Source organism: Cibotium barometz, chromosome 52 (assembly GCF_041138505.1).
Source record: "Cibotium barometz isolate CiBa-2024 chromosome 52, ASM4113850v1, whole genome shotgun sequence".
NCBI lineage: Eukaryota > Viridiplantae > Streptophyta > Polypodiopsida > Cyatheales > Cibotiaceae > Cibotium > Cibotium barometz.
This window is the reverse complement of record NC_141097.1, coordinates 30,425,670-30,449,198: the sequence shown is the minus strand read 5'-3', so window position 1 is coordinate 30,449,198 and position 23,529 is coordinate 30,425,670.

The window sequence follows — 23,529 nt, the reverse complement described above, 5'->3', positions numbered from 1 at the left end:
TTAGCCTTCTTTTGTCAGCCGACTGAGATCCTTCCCTCCTCGTAGCTGCCTCCTTCGTGCCCGCCAACAACTGCCCTCTCGCTTCCTTCACCGCCAGCTTGCGCTCTTCGCCCACAGCAGCCGACGGCCACCACCTGCTTGCAGACGAAGCTACCGCCTTCGGCCACCTCCACTGCCGGCCTCCAAAGCCTTAGCGAAACTATATATATATATATATATATATATATATATATATATATAGTTTTCTTTGCTGCTCTCCTACAGCTTCAGCCTTCACAACTGCAGCTGCCAACCAGTTTTCTTATTCGCCGGCTTCAGCTGCTTCTCGCCGGCACCCTCCACGATGCTCGTCAGCTGCAGTTGCCAATCGTAAAAACGATTAAAATAATTATATATATATATATATATATAATTGTTTTTTTCTCTTAAAAGCCGTCTCCTCTACGATGCTGCCACTGTAAAAAATAGAAATATAAATCTATATATATATATAGATGTAGATGTATATTTTTTTTAAGGCCGCCTCTCCAAGCTAGCATTTCTTCTTTAATTCTTTTTGCTGCGATTATGGAGATGCCTCCCCACACGATAACAACACAACAAGACATCAAAAGAAAGGTCGCCTCCTATGCTTTCAACCTACCTCTTGCCAACTTGCAAAAATACAAAAATAGAAAGTACTTAAATTCTGATTAATGGCGGGATTACTCAACCGCAATGGGGTTTAAATTTTTTTCTTGCTTCTCATCAAAAAAATGAAAACACACAAGGCGCCCTTGAGATCACACACTCAATGCCCTTGTAAACTCTCCTCTAATCTACCCTAATCCATGATTTTGCAATCAATGGAGCACTTAGTAAGAAGTAATGGTTAACACCCTTCACTAACTTAGGTGTGCGTTCCCCGGCAGCGGCGCCATTGTTGGGGACATCATAGCATAGCGGAGGCTACACTCCAACCCACACACTTGTCAATCCGTGAATGCAACCCGGTTAGCGCATAGAGGCTATCCCGAATGGGAGAAGAGGAGTTAACCACACACCAATGACCTCTAGTCCTACTCAATCCTTCTCAACACTCAAGCAATCAATCTTACATAATCAAAGCATCAAGATTAGGCTACACTTAATCACACAAATGCAACTTATGCAAGGAACCTAATATGCAAAGAGCTATCACACAAGCCTCAACTACACATTATTTCAAGCACAAGCTTCATCACAAGCACTCTATAACTCACAAATCAAAACATCATTAAGAAATCTAAATTAGCAAGAGTGTAGACCAAAACCTCATATCATTGAAAATGTAAAGAATAGAAAGTACATGATTGAAACAAGAATGGAGATGGAGAGCCTTGGGAGAGCACTTGAGAAGGAGCTATGGAGCAAGCTCTCTCTATGAGCCTCTCAACCAAATGACCAAAGAGTGTGTTCCCTCTCTCAAATGGGCCACCTTTTATACAAAAATTCTAGAACTCCCAAAAGTTCCCATGTGGGATTATTGTCAAGCCCCCTCCCACATTCATCTACAACTTTGAACTCTTTTCAAGAGCCCTAAGTGTCTTTTTTGTTGCATCCTTGTATTGATCTTCATTTGCATGCAACAGTGGCTGGTGTGCACTACTTGTCTCTGGTCTTTACAAAACTCTTTTCCAAAATAATATACTACATGATTGCATTGATGAGGCCATGTGTTGGTGACCTGCTACTCTCACAGCCAGAAGTCTCGCACTTTCCCAGCGATACCGCCCACGTCACGACAGCTTTGGTGAACCCGACGTGAAACTGCTGGGGTGAGAGTGTAGTGAAATACACAGAGAAGCTATGGCTAATAATCCTGAGCGTCAGGGGGTTCATTTTGACCTCGGGGTTATGCAAATGTTTCAAATGTTTACTATGTATATGCAACAGCAGCAAGCGACTAAGAGGGAGCAAATTTCCACGACTAAAGCACTGAAGTCAATCGTGAAAAAGGTGGATCAATTTGATGGTAAAGACATCACAAAGTACCTGCACAATTACACAAAGGAAATGGAGCTAAACAGGGTGACTGAGGAGCATATGGTTCGAAGTTTTGAGTTGGTATGTGTTCCCAAAATAAGAGAGCGCATAAGAAGATTACAGGCAGCATATGGTGGCAGAAATTGGGAGGAGTTCAAGCTTGCTTTGAAGGATGATTATTTCATGGAGGATTCAGAGGCAGGAGACTGTATAGGTCTTGAGACTGGCTGGGAAGAACCTGTGGATTCTCAATCTGTTCATGCCTACATTGCAAAATGCCAGAATAATGAGGCACAGGTAGAGGAAAAGCGTAAGAGGGAAAATGACAAAGGAGATGCCATGGATGATGGTTATAATGCTTCAATGAATGCTTTGCCATGTTTTTTTGATAGTGTTCAAGGTGTTGATGATATGCATATTGCTAATGATGTTATGGAGGATAGTGCATATGTGACCGGAAGTCATACGAATGTTGTTTCAGAGGATGTTTGCTTTGCAGATGGTGGTTTTTGTTTGGAGTTTCTCTTTCAAGACAAGCAGGTTTTGTTAGAGGATCAGTTTAGTGAAGTTAATGTTTATGTGGATGAGTCTATTGCTCAAGACAGTGAGGATCTTGGGATGGCTCAGCTGTTTGATGATGATGAGTTTCTATTTGCAAACATCGGTAACCAACAATCTATGAATGAGGCTTCTTGCACTCTTGATGATGCTAGAGATGTGTTTTGTTTACATGACAAAGATGATGCTTTTGATGCCTATGCTATTGATGGACCGGGACATTTTGATGTAGCATCACACCTTGATTTTCTTGCACCAGTTTGCATAGATGCAGGTGAAGCATGTAAAGGCTTTGACAGCATATTGGTGGTAAAGATAGATGAGGAGGTAATATGCAAAAGAGCACAATGTGATGAATGGCTTGCTATGATGCCATTATGTGTATTTGAACCAAGGATATGTTATAAGTCAATGGAGCAGGCTCATGTGGAATGCAAATGGGTATTTGATCGTGGTATATGGATTGTTGGCAACCATGACAAATGTATTTGGGGATTGAATGCAGAACAATGGTGGATAATCAGGAAGGCTTTGTTTTTTTTACTTGTTTGATATTTATGGATACCAAAGCTTCGTTTGAAACACATTAAAGTGTTCCAAACATGGGGGTTGGCCAGATGACAGGTTCTTTTTGCTGATTAATGTATGAAGATGATATTCAGATATATGTGGATCTTGATGATGACTTGGCACATACCGGAGGATGTGCAGGTTTAGAGGGGGTGGATGTCGTGCCACGGCACGTCTATGGTGTGAAACCATGCATGTGAGGCCATTAAATGCAAATCCAGATGCATGGGATTAAGTGCCTGTGTACATATGGGATGTATGGCGTGTGGAGGGTTTTTCTTTTGAGGGCGTCGCCAGGTGTACAGGTGAAATGGTTTGGTGTTGAGCTTGTTACAAGCCTGTCTGGAGTAAGGTTCACTGGAGGTGAGATCAGCTGCTTGGTCGTCTGAATTTGTGGGCGCGTGCAAATACAATGGGCACTCGTGAGTCAGTATTCTGAGGCATGGGCAATTAGGAAAGTAATGGCCAAAAGATTTGGGCGCGTCCAAATACAATGGGCACTCGTGAGTCAGTATTCTGAGGCATGGGCAATTAGGAAAGTAATGGCCAAAAGATTTGGTGTGAAAGCATTGTGTAGCCAAATTAAAAAAAATATATATATATATATAAGGTGGCCAACCTATAAAAGGGGCCACATGGCTGTTTGCGCTATCGCCAACAAAGGGCCTCCAGAAGGTTGGCGTGGGTGATGCGCAGCTGACTGGGCAGCAAGAGAAAAAAGGAGCTCTCTGGCGCAGCAAAAAGGAAGAGCCAAGGGGAATTCTGCAGACGGGGAGAGGGGGGCTTCTAAAACGACAGAGGGGAGCGGGCAGCTGCTGCAGATATACAAGGGGGGTCGTCTAGAAGCACAGAGTGCAAAGGCGCTGGAGAGTGGAGAGAAGCTCGTGCTGCTGGCGAGCTGAACCAGGATACTGGAAAGGGCGCTCTGAAGAAGAAGGCCGGGCTGGTAATACTGGGGGGTGGGAGAAGTAGAAAAAGAAGGGGGGTCGTCTACAAGGCAGAGGCGAGGAAGGGGGCCGGGCAGGTGAAAAGCGAGGTTGACAACCAGAGGCGCAAGGCCCTGGTCATTCTGAAGGGGGCCAGCAGGTTGGCAACAAAGAGTTGACAGCTGCAAAATTGTACAGTCAATCAGCCATCTATGTAGCTACTGCACATGCTTTGAAGCCTGAATATCCGGTTTATAAGAGTGCATTACGGCTAGTGCGATCAAAGGAGTTGAGTGGTATTGTGTCGATTAAGGATAAGAGGTCAATTGTGAAGACAGCAAAAAAGAAGTTCCGGGCAGCAATCACACTTCAGTTTGATTTCCACCGTGCTATATACAATCTTGGAACTGTTCTGTATGGTCTGGCAGAGGATACAATTAGAAGTAGGGGCCTGGAAGGTGCTGGAGGGACAGCGTAAAAGAGAACGGGTGGTCGCCTGGACCTAAAAAAGGGCTGGGGAATTCTATTGACAGGGAAGAGGGGACAGAAGCGCAGAGTTTTTTTTGTTTGTTTGGGGGCCGTATTCTCTACGGAGGGAGTCTTTGGCCGTTGAGAGAGGGAGATGCTGCTGAAGCTCTGGGATGCAGCCGACTGAAGCGTTCTATGTTCTCTCTCTCTCTACCACAGGAAGGCTGAAACGTTTAATATCTTTCTCTCACACACAGGCGGAATGATAGTCATCAATATGCTCGCTGACTGGAATGCGCCACAAGTATCTCTCTTTCCTTTCTTTCAAAACTGAACTACAGGAATACTCCATCATGTCTATTCTTGGCTTTTCCAAGGCTGTGCACAAAGAGGAGAAGAGGGATAGCTTGTCAAAAACTTCGTTGTTCTCCATTGGGTAATTTACTGTATACAGGGTTGTGTACGAAGTGTATCACTCTCTTGACACAAGATTCCAAACACACTGGTACAGCAAGTATTCTGTTGTTGAGCTTTTAGTTTGATGGTTATTAGACTCGTTTCTTTGGAAAGCTGCGAGCAGCTTGTACCTATTGTTATGCAGAAAACATTTCCAAGGTGGTTGTTAGGCAAATTGGGTGCCCTATCCTTTTGATCTTCGAAGAGAGGCTAAAATACCATAGGTGTTGTGTTTTGGTGGCTGGTGTGCACTACCTGTCTCTGGTCTTTACAAAACTCTTTTCCAAAATAATATACTACATGATTGCATTGATGAGGCCATGTGTTGGTGACCTGCTACTCTCACAGCCAGAAGTCTCGCACTTTCCCAGCGATACCGCCCACGTCACGACAGCTTTGGTGAACCCGACGTGAAACTGCTGGGGTGAGAGTGTGGTGAAATACACAGAGAAGCTATGGCTGATAATCCTGAGGGTCAGGGGGTTCATTTTGACCTCGGGGTTATGCAAATGTTTCAGATGTTTACTATGTATATGCAACAGCAGCAAGCAAACTGAGAGGGAGCAAATTTCCACGACTAAAGCACTGAAGTCAATCGTGAAAAAGGTGGATCAATTTGATGGTAAAGACATCACAAAGTACCTGCGCAATTACACAAAGGAAATGGAGCTAAACAGGGTGACTGAGGAGCATATGGTTCGAAGTTTTGAGCTGGTATGTGTTCCCGAAATAAGAGAGCGCATAAGAAGATTACAGGCAGCACATGGTGGCAGAAATTGGGAGGAGTTCAAGCTTGCTTTGAAGGATGATTATTTCATGGAGGATTCAGAGGCAGGAGACTGTATAGGTCTTGAGACTGGCTGGGAAGAACCTGTGGATTCTCAATCTGTTCATGCCTACATTGCAAAATGCCAGAATAATGAGGCACAGGTAGAGGAAAAGCGTAAGAGGGAAAATGACAAAGGAGATGCCATAGATGATGGTTATGATGCTTCTATGAATGCTTTGCCATGTTTGTTTGATAGTGTTCAAGGTGTTGATGATATGCATGTTGCTAATGATGTTATGGAGGATAGTGCATATGTTACCAGAAGTCATACGAATGTTGTTTCAGAGGATGTTTGCTTTGCAGATGGTGGTTTTTGTTTGGAGTTTCTCTTTCAAGACAAGCAGGTTTTGTTAGAGGATCAGTTTAGTGAAGTTAATGTTTATGTGGATGAGTCTATTGCTCAAGACAGTGAGGATCTTGGGATGGCTCAGCTGTTTGATGATGATGAGTTTCTATTTGCAAACATCGGTAATCAACAATCTATGAATGAGGCTTCTTGCACTCTTGATGATGCTAGAGATGTGTTTTGTTTACATGACAAAGATGATGCTTTTGATGTTTATGCTATTGATGGACCGGGACATTTTGATGTAGCATCACACCTTGATTTTCTTGCACCAGTTTGCATAGATGCATGTGAAGCATGTAAAGGCTTTGACAGCATATTGGTGGTGAAGATAGATGAGGAGGTAATATGCAAAAGAGCACAATGTGATGAATGGCTTGCTATGATGCCATTATGTGTATTTGAACCAAGGATATGTTATGAGTCAATGGAGCAGGCTTATGTGGAATGCAAATGGGTATTTGATCATGGTATATGGATTGTTGGCAACTATGACAAATGTATTTGGGGATTGAATGCAGAACAATTGTAAGATTCCTCCCCAGCCTTCGAGGTATACAGGAGTAAGAATCTCCCTTTCTGATCTTATAATTATTCCCTCTCTAAAATAAAAGAAAGTTCTGTTTAACAAAGGAAGACCCTTTTCCTAGAATACTTCTCAAGAGTCCCACCTGTTTTAAGGATTCAGAACAATGAGTTCAGAAGTGAGAATCGATGTTTTGGATATCAAGGTTTTGGTCTCGAGTACGGCCCAAAAGAAGTTCTTTATCTCTTGGGGAGTATATGAAGTTATCCCCCAGATATTGTGAGCCTTATATCTGAATTCAATGAAAGTAGGTGACTTAGCCTACAAGCTTCTTTTATCTCTTCATCTCAAAATTCTTAATGCCTTCTATAGAAAAATGTGTCAAACCCAAATCATGGAAAGACGGTAAAACTTCAGTGGCAAGTTACCGTTGGCTTCTAAGTTACGCTAGCTCCTTCCTTTATATAAGTCGTAACTTTTACTTGTCGCTCACAGTAATCTTACTTCCATCGATCTCCTTTCTTTCTTAATCTCCTTCATGGCTTGGCAACAAGAACTAGTTTTATCCCTAATGATTTCTCACCTTCAAGACGCAAGGGAGTCTGTGAAGAAAGATTTTATAGAGCAGTATGAGCGCTCACTTTTCCCTCACTTGGGAACTTCTGTAGCGCAGACAAAATGGCGGATCTATCAAGACATAACTAGGGTAACACCCTGGGGTCAGCAGCACTTTCGTAACAATGTCCGCTTGGCCATGGTTATTGAAGCTTTGGGTTTGGGTCCCCGATACTACTGCGTCATGAGATCAAGGCATCCTGGGTTTTCTGAGCGGGTCTTCTTACTGGCGTGTTTTCTTCCTCATGAGAAGATATGCCTTTACCCCGTTTTTGGCTTGCCTCTCAGAGGTCCTTTTCTTAGAACACCTCATACCACTGAGATAGGCGCAGCAATAACCCACAGAATCATTCCCATAGATGAGTTACCTTATACTTGTGCAGTTTGTGAGGACTGCTTTTGTGACCATATGATGGACGGACTTATGGAAGTGTAAAGAGTTCCTCTATCTTTACTGTATAAGTTCCGAGAATGAATAAAGTTTAAATCTTGTTCGTATTTTGAATCTTGCTCTCTTTAAGACTTATCTTGGTGGTTAATCTTGATTAAAATTTTTCTCTAAGTCTCATATTCGTGCATCTTGCGAAATTATCCCAGTTTGCGAGATGAGGACATCTCGCATTTTTTTTAAGTGGGGTAGAATGTAAGATTCCTCCCCCACCCCCTTTTTGATGTCTAGTATCTTTCCGTGTAATCAATCCCTCTTCAGAAATATAAAGACCTTGTTTTTATCTGTTTTAGCCTAGAGAGAGAAAAATATTCTAGAGAGAGAATATTCAGATTTTGAATATTTTTGGATAGAAAAATATCTCTTCTAATTCAGATGAGTTCCCCTGAAACAGAAATTCAAAAAGAATTTTCCAATGTGCAATTGGAATTAATTGAAAATAGCTATAAAGAACCTTAGCCTAAGGGTCTAGATTTTCAGAAATCTTTAGACTATGGTCCAATTAAGGTTCCTATGGACCAATAGCATCAATCCATGTGTAGGGAGGAGATAAATCCAACTTGTAAAAAGAAAATACCCAAAAATGAGTAAATGCTCACATGAGGTGAAGAGTTGAAAATGTACAAGGATTATTAGTAAAAAACTATGAGCAATATTAAAAATATGACATATGTAAGGAAGGGAAATTCTTTAAAGGAGGTGCATATTTCACATAAGATGAAGAGTTGAAAATGTACAAGGTTTATTAGTAAAAAACTATGAGCAATATTAAAAATATGACATATGTAAGGAAGGGGAATTCTTTAAAGGAGGTGCATATTTCACATAAGATGAAGAGTTGAAAATGTACAAGGATTATTAGTAAAAAACTATGAGCAATATTAAAAATATGACATATGTAAGGAAGGGGAATTCTTTAAAGGAGGTGCATATTTCACATAAGATGAAGAGTTGAAAATGTACAAGGTTTATTAGTTAAAAAAAACTATGAGCAATATTAAAATGATTCCATTATGACACATATGTAAGGAAGGGGAGTTCTTTAAAGGAGGTGCATATTTCACATGCTTGAATGAGTTTTAAACTCATAAAAATTGAGATATTTCATCTCTCCTCTCTCCTCATTCAAGTCTAGTTCCAAAAAGTTAGCCTAACTGATCTAAAAATGGTCAAATATTGACCAAACTGATTTAGAAAATTCTAGAATCAGTTTGTTTGGTTAGGAGCTCAATTTTTCCTATAAATAGAAGCCTCCCCCTTGTTGAAAAATATATAGTGTTTATGCATCGTTACTCTACTCCACCTAAGCCAGAAACTGTGAATTCATTTAATAATTCACTAGTTTTTGGAGCTTCCCTCTTTCTTCAATCCCCATTAGTGGCTCCATCAACATACTTAACCAATTGATTGGTTGGGGGCCTCTACCATGAACAAAGAATCAAGCAAGTTGTAAGGTAATTAGTGAATATTGATCTTTCTATAATTTCTCAATGTTTCTCTCTTCTCAACCCCTCTCAAGCTTGAGAAGTTTAATTGGTATGGTTGTTTTTTAATGCTATTGAAGTTTGAATAGTAGTGAAGAGTTACATAATGCTATTGAAGTTAATTTTTATTTATGTTTAAATTCTAATGATTTTTATGTAAATTCTCTCTCTCACTCAAGAAATGGTCATAATCATGAACCGTTCTCAATCCAAATCAAGCTTTTCATAAAGCTTTTCCTTAACCCAAGATTAAGCTATGCTTGAGGCCAAATTAATGGCTTTTTCTATGCTTTTAGTTTATATATATTAATGATTCAATCCATTATGGATTGATAATCCAATTAGAGATTATTTTAATTATTTTCTTAATGATAAGCATTATCCCTTAGAAAAATTGAGATTTATCAGTCATAGCAGCGGAGCTATGGCAAAATTTTTATAAAAATTATGCATAAAATAATCTCATTCAAAGCATAAAAAGAGGACTTCCTACCATATTCTAGGAATTATCATCCTAGATTAATTGAAAGAATTTCATTACAATCATGGAGAAATTGAATTTTAATATTATGCATAATGGATAAATTTTTATATCAAAAGTGTTATTTTTATCATTTTTAATTTTCATGCATAGAAGTATGCATAAAGGAAAATTTTTATATCAAAAGTGTTACTTTTATCATTTTTAATTTTCATGCATAGAAGTATGCATAAAGGAAAATTTTTTATATCAAAAGTGCTACTTTTATCATTTTTAATTTTCATGCATAGAAGTATGCATAAAAGATAATTTTTTATATTAAAAGTGTTACTTTTACCATTTTTAATTTTCATGCATAGAAGTATGCATAAAGGAAAATTTTTATATCAAAAGTGTTACTTTTATCATATTGGATTTCATGCATAGAGGTATGCATAAAAGTTGAATATTTTATTATAAAAGTGTTACTTTTAGCATAATTGAATTTCATGCATAGAGGTATGCATAAAAGATATGGGAATGTAGATGTGGATGTATGGATGTGAATGTGGATGTGGATGTGGATGTATGAATGTGGATGTATGGATGTATGAATGTGGATGTATGGATGTGAATGAGGATGTAGATGTGGATGCATGGATGTAAATGTGGATGTGGGTGTATGGATGTATGCATATAGATGTGGATGCATGAATGTGGATGTATGGATGTGAATGAGCATATAGATGTGGATGTATGGATGTGAATGTGCATGTAGATATGGATGTATATATGTGAATGAAAATGTGGATGTGGATATATGTATGCATGTGGATGTGGATATGGATGCGTATGTATGAATGTGGATATGGGATGTGGATGTATAAATGAGGATGTGAAAATGGAGTTAAGCATGTAGATGTGGATGCATGGATGTAAATGTGGATGTGGATGTATGGATGTATGCATGTAGATGTGGATGCATGAATGTGGATGTATGGATGTGAATGAGCATATAGAGGTGGATGTATGGATGTGAATGTGCATGTAGATATGGATGTATATATGTGAATGGGAATGTGGATGTGGATATATGTATGCATGTGGATGTGGATATGGATGCGTATGTATGAATGTGGATATGGGATGTGGATGTATAAATGAGGATGTGAAAATGGAGATAAGCATGTAGATGTGGATGCATGAATGTGGATGTATGGATGTGAATGAGGATATAGATGTGGATGATGGATGAAATGTGCATGTAGATATGGATGTATAGATGTGAATGGGAATGTGGATGTGGATGTGGATGTATGTATGTATGTATGTGGATGTGGATGTATGAATGAGGACATGATAATGAATGTATGCATGTGGATGTGGATATGGATGTGTATGTATGAATGCGGATATGGATGTGGATATGGATGTGTATGTATGAATGTGGATATGGGATGTGGATGTATAAAGGAGGATGTGAAAATGGAGTTAAGCATGTAGATGTGGATGTATGGATGTGAATGTGGATGTGGATGTGGATGTATGGATGTGGATATGGATGTGAATATATGATATGTGATGTGAAGGAATCTGAAGTGAAGAGATGGAAAATGGTATGATTGGATGAGTATACATATAAATGAAATGTGGAATAAGTAATGTGGATTGTATGAGGGATAATGTGGAAAAATGAGAGTTAATATAGAAATTGTATTTGTAAACTGTTTGTAAATGCTGTTTGTAAATGGCTGTTTTATGTCAAGAATGCTGGGAAAGCATTTTGACCGTCTTGTGATTAAGGTCGTGGAGACCTAACTGATAAAGTTGCAACTGCTGACGGAGAGTCAATGGAGGACGTCTCGCGTAGCAAGGTCGGCCGAGGTCTTGACCAGCCTCGGTTCGATTAAAATGGTGAGCTTCCGGTACGGTGGATGAGGGACCAAGGAAGCGGCCTATGAGTGAAGCGCTAGGTCACCTGCGAAGGATCCTAGAGGGTGCTGACCATACGGTGCTCGGGCTCTGGGTCGCCCAGGATACCCACGCGTGCATCGAGGAAGATATTGGAATAAGGAGTAAGAGTTGTTTTCTGGAACCGGGCATGGATCTGGTTGACTGACCTTGCTGGTCCTCAACGGATGAGTCCATGGCTCTTTTATATGGATCTGTTGGTTGATCTTGCTGATCTTCAACGAGAGTCCATCTTGATAAGTGATTATATTGTTGAGTATTATGGGCTAGGAACTATTGAAACGGCCCCTGTGTGGACAGGTGGTGAGCGTTCTAGTTGCCAATGATGCCATAGATACTCTGATGAAGGAATGATGGGAAATTATGAATCAACTGGATAAATTGGAAGATTGTGATCAGTGGTACTATGGTTTCATTAAAGGATTGTTTTAAAGTTAGCTGATGCTAAGAAAAAAGGCAATTTTCATATTGGGTGTGTAAGTGGTGTGGCTAGTTTTATGTTTGCATGAACTTCCGGCTAGGGGGCCTTGGAACTCTTTTCCTTGGTACCCGGGACAAAACCTAACCAAATTCCAAATTGGATCCCATCACTACAGTGGTTGGGCGGTTGGCTAACCCATGGGATCGGATGGGGTTAGGCTGGACTGATGGATCCGTAAATCGAGACTCAAACTTTTATTTTTACGATAGATAAAATAAATCCCGGACAGTAACTGTTCTATGGATAGAATCAACGGCTGTGCCTCTTGAATGGGGAAAAAAGCGTTGATCCCAATTATCCAAGTGCAAGTTTCTTCCTTAATCTGACCATGTATCTTATAGATGCAATTGGATCAGCTCGATCAGAAATGTTCTTGACTACGTTAGAGTAAAAAGTTATCCAGGTGGTATCGCCCGTGCTTTCCGGGTAAGGGAAGTTTTTCCGGGTCCGGTTTTGGAAAAACCGACGGATTAGTCTCTTGTCCGGATATCCGTGGGCGAGGCCCCGAATGTGGGACCCCTGTCCCGCGCGAGAAGTGCTACTTCCGCTGCCAGTATCTTGAATCCGTTGCTTGGTGGGAACAGGGATCTCACAGTTGGTATCAGAGCGAATTGGTTAATAAAGATCAACTGAGAAGACAAATATGTCAAAAATTTATGTAGAAACACAAAAAGGTTGTAATTGTGTGATATAATTCATACAATTTGATATTCAAACTGAAATTCGTATTTTGGTAATTGGGTCTTCAGATAGAAGTACCGCAATTATATAGAATCCCTGACTTGCTTGAGGCCTAGACATGATGGTATTTACCTTATAATTCCAAGAGCCACGACTACCCGTATATACCGAGAGTATACTGCAGCTCTTTACTGACAGTATATACGAGTAAATCTAAGACTTGAAATTATAAGCGTTAATGCTATCCAGATGATGAATTCGAATGTGGTTGATATGATTTTTAATTCTATTTGAGAATTGATGAATTGAATTGGATTCTGATTGAAAATTCTGATTGAAAAATGATGATTTCTGAAATTAGTTGAAATATAAAAATCTGAACAAAACCACAATGAGGATGAATGGGACGAGTCCCAGTGATGATATTCATAACTGGAATGATGATAATGAATTCAGCAAATCACTATGAGATTAGTGGGTTGTGCTGTCAAATTGTTACTGTTAACACTTGATCAGTAGATCAAGTTAAGGGATGACAAATTGAGAACTTGCTTGACTGAAATTCCCGTGGAGGAATGTTCAGAAGGAAATTTTTCGGTCTAATGGACCATTATCATGTTAAAGATATGAATGATATGATCTGAATATTAATGATGAGTTCTATATAAGGGATATTTATCCCAGTGTTCTGCTGGGTTGACCAGAATATAAGGAACCCCAAAATAAAATTGGATGTTAAGAAAAAGAGTTGTCCTCTACCTTGCGAGATGAGGACATCTCGCACTTTTTAAGTGGGGTAGAATGTAAGATTCCTCCCCAGCCTTCGAGGTATACAAGAGTAAGAATCTCCCTTTCTGATCTTATAATTATTCCCTCTCTAAAATAAAAGAAAGTTCTGTTTAACAAAGGAAGACCCTTTTCCTAGAATACTTCTCAAGAGTCCCACCTGTTTTAAGGATTCAGAACAATGAGTTCAGAAGTGAGAATCGATGTTTTGGATATCAAGGTTTTGGTCTCGAGTACGGCCCAAAAGAAGTTCTTTATCTCTTGGGGAGTATATGAAGTTATCCCCCAGATATTGTGAGCCTTATATCTGAATTCAATGAAAGTAGGTGACTTAGCCTACAAGCTTCTTTTATCTCTTCATCTCAAAATTCTTAATGCCTTCTATAGAAAAATGTGTCAAACCCAAATCATGGAAAGACGGTAAAACTTCAGTGGCAAGTTACCGTTGGCTTCTAAGTTACGCTAGCTCCTTCCTTTATATAAGTCGTAACTTTTACTTGTCGCTCACAGTAATCTTACTTCCATCGATCTCCTTTCTTTCTTAATCTCCTTCATGGCTTGGCAACAAGAACTAGTTTTATCCCTAATGATTTCTCACCTTCAAGACGCAAGGGAGTCTGTGAAGAAAGATTTTATAGAGCAGTATGAGCGCTCACTTTTCCCTCACTTGGGAACTTCTGTAGCGCAGACAAAATGGCGGATCTATCAAGACATAACTAGGGTAACACCCTGGGGTCAGCAGCACTTTCGTAACAATGTCCGCTTGGCCATGGTTATTGAAGCTTTGGGTTTGGGTCCCCGATACTACTGCGTCATGAGATCAAGGCATCCTGGGTTTTCTGAGCGGGTCTTCTTACTGGCGTGTTTTCTTCCTCATGAGAAGATATGCCTTTACCCCGTTTTTGGCTTGCCTCTCAGAGGTCCTTTTCTTAGAACACCTCATACCACTGAGATAGGCGCAGCAATAACCCACAGAATCATTCCCATAGATGAGTTACCTTATACTTGTGCAGTTTGTGAGGACTGCTTTTGTGACCATATGATGGACGGACTTATGGAAGTGTAAAGAGTTCCTCTATCTTTACTGTATAAGTTCCGAGAATGAATAAAGTTTAAATCTTGTTCGTATTTTGAATCTTGCTCTCTTTAAGACTTATCTTGGTGGTTAATCTTGATTAAAATTTTTCTCTAAGTCTCATATTCGTGCATCTTGCGAAATTATCCCAGTTTGCGAGATGAGGACATCTCGCATTTTTTTTAAGTGGGGTAGAATGTAAGATTCCTCCCCCACCCCCTTTTTGATGTCTAGTATCTTTCCGTGTAATCAATCCCTCTTCAGAAATATAAAGACCTTGTTTCTATCTGTTTTAGCCTAGAGAGAGAAAAATATTCTAGAGAGAGAATATTCAGATTTTGAATATTTTTGGATAGAAAAATATCTCTTCTAATTCAGATGAGTTCCCCTGAAACAGAAATTCAAAAAGAATTTTCCAATGTGCAATTGGAATTAATTGAAAATAGCTATAAAGAACCTTAGCCTAAGGGTCTAGATTTTCAGAAATCTTTAGACTATGGTCCAATTAAGGTTCCTATGGACCAATAGCATCAATCCATGTGTAGGGAGGAGATAAATCCAACTTGTAAAAAGAAAATACCCAAAAATGAGTAAATGCTCACATGAGGTGAAGAGTTGAAAATGTACAAGCATTATTAGTAAAAAACTATGAGCAATATTAAAAATATGACATATGTAAGGAAGGGAAATTCTTTAAAGGAGGTGTATATTTCACATAAGATGAAGAGTTGAAAATGTACAAGGTTTATTAGTAAAAAACTATGAGCAATATTAAAAATATGACATATGTAAGGAAGGGGAATTCTTTAAAGGAGGTGCATATTTCACATAAGATGAAGAGTTGAAAATGTACAAGGATTATTAGTAAAAAACTATGAGCAATATTAAAAATATGACATATGTAAGGAAGGGGAATTCTTTAAAGGAGGTGCATATTTCACATAAGATGAAGAGTTGAAAATGTACAAGGTTTATTAGTTAAAAAAAACTATGAGCAATATTAAAATGATTCCATTATGACACATATGTAAGGAAGGGGAGTTCTTTAAAGGAGGTGCATATTTCACATGCTTGAATGAGTTTTAAACTCATAAAAATTGAGATATTTCATCTCTCCTCTCTCCTCATTCAAGTCTAGTTCCAAAAAGTTAGCCTAACTGATCTAAAAATGGTCAAATATTGACCAAACTGATTTAGAAAATTCTAGAATCAGTTTGTTTGGTTAGGAGCTCAATTTTTCCTATAAATAGAAGCCTCCCCCTTGTTGAAAAATATATAGTGTTTATGCATCGTTACTCTACTCCACCTAAGCCAGAAACTGTGAATTCATTTAATAATTCACTAGTTTTTGGAGCTTCCCTCTTTCTTCAATCCCCATTAGTGGCTCCATCAACATACTTAACCAATTGATTGGTTGGGGGCCTCTACCATGAACAAAGAATCAAGCAAGTTGTAAGGTAATTAGTGAATATTGATCTTTCTATAATTTCTCAATGTTTCTCTCTTCTCAACCCCTCTCAAGCTTGAGAAGTTTAATTGGTATGGTTGTTTTTTAATGCTATTGAAGTTTGAATAGTAGTGAAGAGTTACATAATGCTATTGAAGTTAATTTTTATTTATGTTTAAATTCTAATGATTTTTATGTAAATTCTCTCTCTCACTCAAGAAATGGTCATAATCATGAACCGTTCTCAATCCAAATCAAGCTTTTCATAAAGCTTTTCCTTAACCCAAGATTAAGCTATGCTTGAGGCCAAATTAATGGCTTTTTCTATGCTTTTAGTTTATATATATTAATGATTCAATCCATTATGGATTGATAATCCAATTAGAGATTATTTTAATTATTTTCTTAATGATAAGCATTATCCCTTAGAAAAATTGAGATTTATCAGTCATAGCAGCGGAGCTATGGCAAAATTTTTATAAAAATTATGCATAAAATAATCTCATTCAAAGCATAAAAAGAGGACTTCCTACCATATTCTAGGAATTATCATCCTAGATTAATTGAAAGAATTTCATTACAATCATGGAGAAATTGAATTTTAATATTATGCATAATGGATAAATTTTTATATCAAAAGTGTTATTTTTATCATTTTTAATTTTCATGCATAGAAGTATGCATAAAGGAAAATTTTTATATCAAAAGTGTTACTTTTATCATTTTTAATTTTCATGCATAGAAGTATGCATAAAGGAAAATTTTTTATATCAAAAGTGCTACTTTTATCATTTTTAATTTTCATGCATAGAAGTATGCATAAAAGATAATTTTTTATATTAAAAGTGTTACTTTTACCATTTTTAATTTTCATGCATAGAAGTATGCATAAAGGAAAATTTTTATATCAAAAGTGTTACTTTTATCATATTGGATTTCATGCATAGAGGTATGCATAAAAGTTGAATATTTTATTATAAAAGTGTTACTTTTAGCATAATTGAATTTCATGCATAGAGGTATGCATAAAAGATATGGGAATGTAGATGTGGATGTATGGATGTGAATGTGGATGTGGATGTGGATGTATGAATGTGGATGTATGGATGTATGAATGTGGATGTATGGATGTGAATGAGGATGTAGATGTGGATGCATGGATGTAAATGTGGATGTGGGTGTATGGATGTATGCATATAGATGTGGATGCATGAATGTGGATGTATGGATGTGAATGAGCATATAGATGTGGATGTATGGATGTGAATGTGCATGTAGATATGGATGTATATATGTGAATGAAAATGTGGATGTGGATATATGTATGCATGTGGATGTGGATATGGATGCGTATGTATGAATGTGGATATGGGATGTGGATGTATAAATGAGGATGTGAAAATGGAGTTAAGCATGTAGATGTGGATGCATGGATGTAAATGTGGATGTGGATGTATGGATGTATGCATGTAGATGTGGATGCATGAATGTGGATGTATGGATGTGAATGAGCATATAGAGGTGGATGTATGGATGTGAATGTGCATGTAGATATGGATGTATATATGTGAATGGGAATGTGGATGTGGATATATGTATGCATGTGGATGTGGATATGGATGCGTATGTATGAATGTGGATATGGGATGTGGATGTATAAATGAGGATGTGAAAATGGAGATAAGCATGTAGATGTGGATGCATGAATGTGGATGTATGGATGTGAATGAGGATATAGATGTGGATGATGGATGAAATGTGCATGTAGATATGGATGTATAGATGTGAATGGGAATGTGGATGTGGATGTGGATGTATGTATGTATGTATGTGGATGTGGATGTATGAATGAGGACATGATAATGAATGTATGCATGTGGATGTGGATATGGATGTGTATGTATGAATGCGGATATGGATGTGGATATGGATGTGTATGTATGAATGTGGATATGGGATGTGGATGTATAAAGGAGGATGTGAAAATGGAGTTAAGCATGTAGATGTGGATGTATGGATGTGAATGTGGATGTGGATGTGGATGTATGGATGTGGATATGGATGTGAATATATGATATGTGATGTGAAGGAATCTGAAGTGAAGAGATGGAAAATGGTATGATTGGATGAGTATACATATAAATGAAATGTGGAATAAGTAATGTGGATTGTATGAGGGATAATGTGGAAAAATGAGAGTTAATATAGAAATTGTATTTGTAAACTGTTTGTAAATGCTGTTTGTAAATGGCTGTTTTATGTCAAGAATGCTGGGAAAGCATTTTGACCGTCTTGTGATTAAGGTCGTGGAGACCTAACTGATAAAGTTGCAACTGCTGACGGAGAGTCAATGGAGGACGTCTCGCGTAGCAAGGTCGGCCGAGGTCTTGACCAGCCTCGGTTCGATTAAAATGGTGAGCTTCCGGTACGGTGGATGAGGGACCAAGGAAGCGGCCTATGAGTGAAGCGCTAGGTCACCTGCGAAGGATCCTAGAGGGTGCTGACCATACGGTGCTCGGGCTCTGGGTCGCCCAGGATACCCACGCGTGCATCGAGGAAGATATTGGAATAAGGAGTAAGAGTTGTTTTCTGGAACCGGGCATGGATCTGGTTGACTGACCTTGCTGGTCCTCAACGGATGAGTCCATGGCTCTTTTATATGGATCTGTTGGTTGATCTTGCTGATCTTCAACGAGAGTCCATCTTGATAAGTGATTATATTGTTGAGTATTATGGGCTAGGAACTATTGAAACGGCCCCTGTGTGGACAGGTGGTGAGCGTTCTAGTTGCCAATGATGCCATAGATACTCTGATGAAGGAATGATGGGAAATTATGAATCAACTGGATAAATTGGAAGATTGTGATCAGTGGTACTATGGTTTCATTAAAGGATTGTTTTAAAGTTAGCTGATGCTAAGAAAAAAGGCAATTTTCATATTGGGTGTGTAAGTGGTGTGGCTAGTTTTATGTTTGCATGAACTTCCGGCTAGGGGGCCTTGGAACTCTTTTCCTTGGTACCCGGGACAAAACCTAACCAAATTCCAAATTGGATCCCATCACTACAGTGGTTGGGCGGTTGGCTAACCCATGGGATCGGATGGGGTTAGGCTGGACTGATGGATCCGTAAATCGAGACTCAAACTTTTATTTTTACGATAGATAAAATAAATCCCGGACAGTAACTGTTCTATGGATAGAATCAACGGCTGTGCCTCTTGAATGGGGAAAAAAGCGTTGATCCCAATGATCCAAGTGCAAGTTTCTTCCTTAATCTCACCATGTATCTTATAGATGCAATTGGATCAGCTCGATCAGAAATGTTCTTGACTACGTTAGAGTAAAAAGTTATCCAGGTGGAATCGCCCGTGCTTTCCGGGTAAGGGAAGTTTTTCCGGGTCCGGTTTTGGAAAAACCGACGGATTAGTCTCTTGTCCGGATATCCGTGGGCGAGGCCCCGAATGTGGGACCCCTGTCCCGCGCGAGAAGTGCTACTTCCGCTGCCAGTATCTTGAATCCGTTGCTTGGTGGGAACAGGGATCTCACAACAATGGTGGATAATCAAGAAGGCTTTGTTTTTTTTACTTGTTTGATATTTATGGATACCAAAGCCTTGTTTGAAACACTTTCAAGTGTTCCAAACATGGGGGTTGGCCAGATGACAGGTTCTTTTTGCTGATTAATGTATGAAGATGATATTCAGATATATGTTGATCTTGATGATGACTTGGCACATACCAGAGGATGTGCAAGTTTAGAGGGGGTGGATGTTGTGCCACGGCACGTCTATGGTGTGAAACCATGCATGTGAGGCCATTAAATGCAAATCCAGATGCATGGGATTAAGTGCGTGTGTACATATGGGATGTATGGCGTGTGGAGGGTTTTGCTTTTGAGGGCGTCCCCAGGTGTACAGGTGAAATGGTTTGGTGTTGAGCTTGTTACAAGCCTGTCTAGAGTAAGGTTCACTGGAGGTGAGATCAACTGCTTGGTCATCTGAATTTGTGGGCACGTCCAAATACAATGGGCACTCGTGAGTCAGTATTCTGAGGCATGGGCAATTAGGAAAGTAATGGCCAAAAGATTTGGTGTGAAAGCATTGTGTAGCCAAATTATATATATATATATATATATATATATATATATATATATATATATATAAGGTGGCCAACCTATAAAAGGGGCCACATGGCTGTTTGCGCTATCACCAGCAAAGGGCCTCCAGAAGGTTGGCGTGGGTGATGCGTAGCTGAGTGGGTAGCGGGAGAAAAAAGGAGCTCGTTGGCACAGCAAAAAGGAAGAGCCAAGGGGAATTCTACAGACGGGGAGAGGGGGGGCTTCTAAAACGACAGAGGGGAGCGGGCAGCTGCAGATATACAAGGGGGGTCGTCTAGAAGCACAGAGTGCAAAGGCGCTGGAGAGTGGAGAGAAGCTCGTGCTGCTGGCGAGCTGAACCAGGATACTGGGAAGGGCGCTCTGAAGAAGAAGGCCGAGCTGGTAATACTGGGGGGATGGGAGAAGTAGAAAAAGAAGGGGGGTCATCTACAAGGCAGAGGCGAGGAAGGGGGCCGGGCAGGTGAAAAGCGAGGTTGACAACCAGAGGCGCAAGGCCCTGGTCATTCTAAAGGGGGCCAGCAGGTTGGCAACAAAGAGTTGGTAGCTGCAGAATTGTACAGTCAATCAGCCATCTATGTAGCTGCTGCACATGCTTTGAAGCCTGAATATCTGGTTTATAGGAGCGCATTACGGCTAGTGCGATCAAAGGAGTTGAGTGGTATTGTGTCGATTAAGGATAAGAGGTCAATTGTGAAGACAGCAAAAAAGAAGTTCCGGGCAGCAATCACACTTCAGTTTGATTTCCACCGTGCCATATACAATCTTGGAACTGTTCAGTATGGTCTGGCAGAGGATACAATTAGAAGTGGGGGCCGCTGGAGGGACAGCGTAAAAGAGAACGGGTGGCCGCCTGGACGTAAAAAAGGGCTGGGGAATTCTATTGACAGGGAAGAGGGGACAGAAGCGCAGAGTTTTTTTTGTTTGTTTGGGGGCCGTGTTCTCTACGGAGGGAGTCTTTGGCCGTTGAGAGAGGGAGATGCTGCTGAAGCTCTGGGATGCAGCCGACTAAAGCATTCTATGTTCTCTCTCTCTCTACCACAGGAAGGCTGAAACGTTTGATATCTTTCTCTCACACACAAGCGGAATGATAGTCATCAATATGCTCGCTGACTGGAATGCGCCACAAGTATCTCTCTTTCCTTTCTTTCAAAACTGAACTACAGGAATACTCCATCATGTCTATTCTTGGCTTTTCCAAGGCTGTGCACAAAGAGGAGAAGAGGGATAGCTTGTCAAAAACTTCGTTGTTCTCCATTGGGTAATTTACTGTATACAGGGTTGTGTACGAAGTGTATCACTCTCTTGACACAAGATTCCAAACACACTGGTATAGCAAGTATTCTGTTGTTGAGCTTTTAGTTTGATGGTTATTAGACTCGTTTCTTTGGAAAGGTGCGAGCAGCTTGTAGCTATTGTTATGTAGAAAACATTTCCAAGGTGGTTGTTAGGCAGATTGGGTGCCCTATCCTTTTGATCTTTGAAGAGAGGCTAAAATACCATAGGTGTTGTGTTTTGGTGGTTGGTGTGCACTACTTGTCTCTGGTCTTTACAAAACTCTTTTCCAAAATAATATACTACATGATTGCATTGATGAGGCCATGTGTTGGTGACCTGCTACTCTCACAGCCAGAAGTCTCGCACTTTCCCAGTGATACCGCCCACGTTACGACACCGTGCTTTCCGGGTAAGGGAAGTTTTGCCGAGTTTGGTTTTGGAAAAACCGATGGATTAGTCTCTTGTCCGAATATCCGTGGACGAGGCCCCGAGTGTGGGACCCTTCCCCATGCTAGAAGTGCTACTTCCGCTGCTAGTACCCCGAATCCGTTGTGCGGTGGGAACAGGGATCTCACATGGCCTACATCATCGATGGCTCAAAGGTGGTTTTACTCTGTTGGGGCAGGTTACATTGGGTTGTGGGTTTTCTCTCTCTCTGTCTCTCTCGGAAAAAATGATCTGACTCCACATCCTTAGGAGCCTCCATGAAGTTTGCCAATGTCGTTCCTTCTTCACTGGGTTTGCTGTAGCAGTCTCTTGCCATGTGTCCTGGCTTTCCACAGTTGTGGCAACAAAGTGAAGGTCCTTCCTCCTACTCTGCCTCTTCCTTGTCCTCATCCTCGAGAGAATCCTCCTCGGGTGAAGAATGCTTTTTCTTCTCCTGCTGTTGAGTCTAGCCATTTCTTCTCTTCTCCTCTAGTCTCTTGCTCTAGTAGAGCTCCTTCTATCTCCTGTAGCTTCAATTCAGGCACATTCTTTAATGTTGCTACAATGTTTTCATATTCACCTTTGTCCACACTCTTCAGAAGCACTGCTAGTGCCTCATCATCTTCAACCTTTTTGCTAATGGGGCTGGCAGTTGTTGCTTTATGTTTTTATATTTATTTAAGTGTGTGATTAAAGGTTCACTTTTCTTCATATCCAATTTGTATAATTTCATTAATAGATTTATCTTTGAATTTTTTTGCTTGTGTGCCAAATAATTTTTTGAGTTCATCCCATGCATCTTTTGCCCACTGTATCCCTGTGATGTGATAAATAATTTCATCATTTAAACAGTGCAATAAGTCCCAATGCTTTCTCATTGCTTTCTCATTCCTGTTCTTCCACTCATTTTCCCCCCTCACCTCTAGGCATTTATCTCTTCCCTGAACTAGCCCCCACATATTTTTCCTCATGAGAAGATACATGGTTTTTGTATTCCATGTGTAGAACTGATCCCCATTAAATTTGGCAATCTCTTGTGTTGTACTCATGATGATGTGGAGTCTTACCTCTTGATCCAATTTCAAGATTCAAGGGCAGTGTCTACCCTTTTACAACTCAATCTGGTGTTTAGGTGATGATTACAACAGATTTATCAGCATAATTTTACCAGAAATTACATTAAACCAAAGGTAACAAATCTGTATGGAATGGTTGGAGTATCAAACCATCTCCGAATTGCAATCTAAAGTTACAAGGATCTGTATCAAATACCTAATGGTTGATTTGAACCCTCAATTGCACCAAAATACAGTGATTAGTGCTGATTATAGCAAATTAATCCTCTATTTTGTGTGCAAAAAACAGAGTATGCAGGGAGTCCAGATCTAAGGCCTTAGAGTTCAAATGAGCTCAAATCCTTTCAATGCCATCAATAGCAATTAGTCTAGTAGAGGATTAAGCTAAGAAACACAAGATTTGACCAAACATTGAATGCTTAATCTTTGTTTTACCAAAGTCACCTGTAAATTTGATGAAGAGTTTGGATCTCACTATAGACTTGATCAAATCAAAATCTATCTTC